Source organism: Ipomoea triloba, chromosome 1 (genome assembly GCF_003576645.1).
Source record: "Ipomoea triloba cultivar NCNSP0323 chromosome 1, ASM357664v1".
Classification (NCBI taxonomy): Eukaryota; Viridiplantae; Streptophyta; class Magnoliopsida; order Solanales; family Convolvulaceae; genus Ipomoea; species Ipomoea triloba.
Genome location: NC_044916.1, coordinates 17,772,399 through 17,777,997, shown reverse-complemented (window position 1 = coordinate 17,777,997; position 5,599 = coordinate 17,772,399).

Here is a 5,599-nt window from a genome sequence, read left to right as displayed (position 1 = left end):
AATGGAAGGACTAAAATTGGTAATGCCTCAATAACAGTAGGACCAAAAATGGCAATTACCTGAGGAAGGAAAGCTTTTAGTGGAGACAATTTCTTCTAAGATGTTGAAAACTTGTTATCTAGAATAGGAGTGATAGAAATAAAGTTTGAGAAGTATCTTATGAGAAGAAATTTACTCGAAGATAGATAAAATAACCTCGGGTCAATCAAAGTTACCTCGAATTTGTTTCAGTCTTTGAGCTTGCACGTGATGCTTTTCAGAACTGATTAGCAAATTCACTTTTGCTTTTCTGAAGTCAAATGAGTTTGCTTTTCACTTTGTAATTATTTGTACGTTATATATATATATTTTTATCTTTTAATTTATGACTACCACGGCGCATGATGCGCCGTGGTAGTGTTACATTTTTTTTTATTTTTTTTTGAATTTTATGTAGTCTTTGGGTGCTTTATCCGTTGTACACAGGCAAAATTATAAATATGGAAAAATTATCCTCATCATTAATCGTTTAAGTATACAGTAGTTGGAATTGAATAACTAAATAAATGATCGCGTACGCGTTCAATTCCACAATTATCAAATATAATTGCGTATATAGTCTCAGGTTCGAGGTTAAAGAACAAAAAACCCTGCGAACCCCAAGGATTGTTCTCCGTAAGGATAAACTTAAGATGTTCGAATGAGTCTCCATAATTGTAGTCTCGACTAAGAAAATATACATGTTTATCCCCATGAAAAACATTAACACCTTCATCTTCAAGCTCAGTGTTGTAGATGAAGGATAAAAGTTGCCCAGGCTCGGATTGTAAATCGTAGCTTGTCACTAGCAACGACTTGCACTCTGACAGGATATCGAGTGCAAAAGTTCCGGGTATGCTTGACTTGACATTGATTCATAACAGATCAAGCACTGTACAATTCGTAACAATAATTGCGTTAAAAAAAATAAGAAACAATTATTAAAAAATGTACGATACAAACAAATAATAATGAAACATAATGAGCACTTACTTTCTAAGTGCGGATTTCTTTCAATATCATCACCTTGAGCATCAAGAATTGCAACACGTTCACCATTTCGGAAAATTAAAAAAATGGAATTTAAAAAGATCCATGTGTCGAAACACAATTTCATATGCAGGCTTTATATCCAACGTCTCGCAAAAGTCTACCCACCCGGTACTGAATAGCAGTCCCTGAACATCTACTTCCCACGGAGCATTGTTTCCATGGAAGAGTTGAGTTGTAAAATATACATGCTCAATCAAGTGTTGTTGCATGCAAATTGGAATTTGCCTGTCAATAGCTCTCACAATAAACCACATAATTGTAGAACTAGTGGGACTATGATAATGCATATCCGAGACACTGGGCGGTGACAACTCGAGGCATGCTAAATACATATTCAAATATATAGAGTATTAGTAATATTGTAAATTATAAAAATTAAAAAAACCTTTTAGAGTTTAAATAAAATTTCACCGTACAATGATTTCTAGGTTCTTGGAAGTAAACATCATACTGTTGGAGATACCGGCCCGGGGTATTGATGATCTTGTTGATGAATTGACAAACTTCAACGTGTCCGTGTACTGAAGTTTGATGAAGAAAATTGAATCCAATTACGTCGCACACCAGTTGCCACCTCGAAGCAACCTCAATATGTTCAATAGTACCCTCAGCAGATACCGATGAGTAAAAATATGGATTTTTTTCCATTATAAGTATTGATAAAATACTCAAATGACACCCTATAATCTTCGCTAATGTAGTAATTTACCCAATAATTTAAAAAAATATCCATATTTTAAATTCAGTGAGAGTGAAGAAGAATGGCTTTGATAAGAAGATGTTCAAACAAAATGCTATTCGTATGGTGTTCTGGCAGAATGCATGTATGTAACTATATATAATGAAATTTTGATTTGACATAATCAATAAATATAATTTTAACTTGAGAGGATTTGACGTAAGATTTGATTGTTCGGAAGTAGTAGAAGAAGCACTAACATCAAATAATCACATTTATTTTGATAATTTTTGTTTAAATTCTTCACACAATGCATCAACTTTCATCAAATGTTATAGGTTGGCGGTTTAGTAAAGACTGTTCTCCTTTTCGTTATAGGTTTGTGTATGGTTATACTGTGTTCGTAGTTTCAACTGTACTAAGCATTACCTTTTTAAGCACAAAGAGCAAATATCGCCTCCACTGAGGCTCGAATCCACTCCCTCCCATGTGGGGTGCAACCAGGTGCCACTAGACCACAAGGTCTTTGGCTAATGTATTATACTTAGTTTCAATTGTATTAAGCATTACTGTAATAATTTGTATTTTATTAATTAAGAATCTGATGCTAAAATTTAGTACAGTAATTACCTTTGTTCTCTTGATGATGTTTCCTCTTCGAACCCAAAGAAATGGAACTTGTATACATATCCTTTTATACTTGATTGCAGTAAACAATATTTGCAAATAAGAAGTGCTAGAGTTTCTTGAAAATTGTTATAGCCCTATTTAACATGGTTTTTTTTTTTTGAATTCCAAAAGTTTTATGTATGTTATTAATGTTAAACATCATTGTTAGTATCTTCTTATTTGCTGTAGTGCTTATATTTAAAATAGTAAAGAGCTGACTTGTTTAAATTCTAATCTTCACTAATCAATTATTTATATCATTTGAAACGGGGAGCATTGAGACGATAATATAATTTCATTATTTCTCTAATACATTTGTTAACATCAAATAATCACATTTATTTTGATCATTTTTGTTTAAATTCTTCACACAATGCATCAACTTTCATCAAATGTTCATGATTTTCCTTAAGTATTTCATTTTGAAAATGCGTATAAATTTCTTTTGGTGTAGGATTTCTTGGACGACCATCCTTGGATGTTGAAGTAGACGAACAAGATGTTGATGTCTCAACATTATGGGATGGATCGCCATGTTCTTCCACGAATTTGTTGAAAGCTTGAACAGCTTCTTCTCTAGACGAGAAAGATCTATACAAATTGTCGTTATATCGGTGAACTTGCATTCTGGCTTCTTCCCAAGTATTATATACTCCTGGACGACGCCCAACAAAAACAACATGTGTCTTTCCCTATAATCCACATATACAAAAGTTCAATCCTGAGTTCAACATATAACTGTATACAAAAATAATATACATACCATAGTAAATCACACTATTGCTTCGTTTAATGACGTGTGCTTCTGATGGCGAAATGACTTGTGCTTCAATAGCTATATATAGGTGAATATTGCAGCACTCAATCCTCACATCAATATAAGTGAATATCACATCAATCAATCCTCACGTCAAATTAAAAGCTGGTTTGTGCTTCATCAGCTATATATATAGGTGAATATTGCAGTACGCAACCCTCACATCAAATTAAAAGTTGGCTTGTGCTTCATCAGCTATATATAGCTGAATATCGCAGCAAGCAACCTTCACGTGAAAGAAAAAAAAAAGACTTGGACAATAACTACAGAAAAGCAACTGATAGGTCACATCTCACTTAAAGCGACTGATGAGATTTACTTTTTCACCTACTTTCCTACCATTTCAATGATAAATTTATGAAATTTTAGAAATTGCAAAATAAACTGGAAATGAAAACAAAAGCGGCGTGCGGAAAATTTTGGAAATAATATGGCATAACTGGATATCAAAAAACATATATCTATTTTTTAAAAAAAGTTACTCCCTCAGTCCCGCAATCCCTGTCTTCTTTTCTTTTTGCACGAATTTTAAGGTAGCCAAGTACTCCAATTTTGTCTTCCAATTTTACCCCTCTATTTTCTCACATGCAATAACCCACTAGAATTCTAGAACACACCATACACTTCTTCTCTCTCTTTATCTTTCATTCTTACGGAATACTTCTCTGGTTCCAATTTTTTTCTCCGATAAGAATTCTAAAATTATTTCTTCCATGAAACCTTTGTGATCTACATCGCCATACTGATATGGGAAGATATTGAAGATATGCATCACCTAATTTTGTAGAGATTTCAGCACACAAGTATGGAGTTTTGATGAAATTGGAGCATGGGTTCTGCAATCTTTCAAAAAATTTGAGGAATTGATACCAAGGTTAGTGTTCTACACTCAATCTATGGAGTTTTTCTACAAATAGTGACTTTAAGATTAAAACTTTTGAAAAATTATTCTTAGTTCTCCTTCAATCTAGGTTTTTTTTTTTTGATTTTTTTTTTGTTGAATCTCAAATTCTACAAATTGAAATACAGATTACCAAAAAAAAATCTGTAATTTTGAATCCCTCTCTCTCTTTTTCACTTTTTTATACTCAATTTTCTCAATTTTAATAGTTATACAAAGCACTCTTTTTTATACCATGAACTTCTCAGAGAAAAATTACTCTGTAGTTTATGTCGATATATGTTGTAGGATCACTAAAATTGTGAAAAATTAGCGGCAAAATTTTCCGCCAATTTTTGATATGACATTTAAAGATTAAAATACTCTATTTTGTTTACCTTATGGTCAATAGAATGCTTAGTACTCCGTATATATATGTGTTTGTAGGAAGCATTTTTTGATTTCTTTCTCAGAGTACTTCACAATAGAGAGGTTTTCTGTATTACAGTAAAAAAAAAAGTTCTTGTCTGCTAATGGAGTTTATACCGGAAGAGTTCTAATGATGTTCTTAAGCACTTAATGTTCAAAGGATAAGAGAAGTGTTATTTTTGAAACTTTGCTAAAACACAGTGTTTATGTATATTTTTCAAGAAATTAGAAAACAGAAAACAGTATTAAAAAATAGGAGAAGAAAATTAAAAACTTGGCAAGAAATATTAGAAAACACTAATAAAGAGTCACAAGATTGGTTCTTTATAATAATAGAAATAAATGATTGTATAAATGCAATTAATACTATAGAAGCATATTTAAAAATATTATATGAACAATATAAGTATTATATCTGCTAGAAAATGGAAGCTTTAGAACATATAGCAGCAAAACCTTTACAATATAGTAGAGATATTAACCAACATATTATAAGCTGTAGAATAAGTGTAGAGATCATAAAACAAAAAGATGAAGAAATACAAGGATATATAGAAGAAAATAAGAGACTACAACAACAAATAAATTATTTAAATAATAGATTAATTGTAAAAGAGGAAGAAATTAGACAAAAGGATGTAGAAATAAGAATACTAAAAGAAGAAAAATTAAGAATAGAAAATCAAAAAGATAGAGAAATAAGAGAATATAGACAAATTATAGAAGAATGTTACTCTCAAATTAACAAATTAAATTATGGATAAGGGAAAAGAAAAGGTAATAATGGAAGAATCAGGAACACATTATCAAATGGATACTTATGAAAGTGGAACAACACAAACCTTAACCTTTAAACAAGATGTCTATGAAACGTTAAAAAATGAGAGATCAGAATTAACTATTAATAAAATATTTAAAACTAAATGGTTTGATAGAATTGATTCAAGTTCGTCTCATAATAATCCAAGTTTCATAGATATGTATGACCGCGTTCATATAGATGAAAAATGGTTTTTCCTCTCAAGAACTTCTCAAAAATATTACCTGCTGCCTG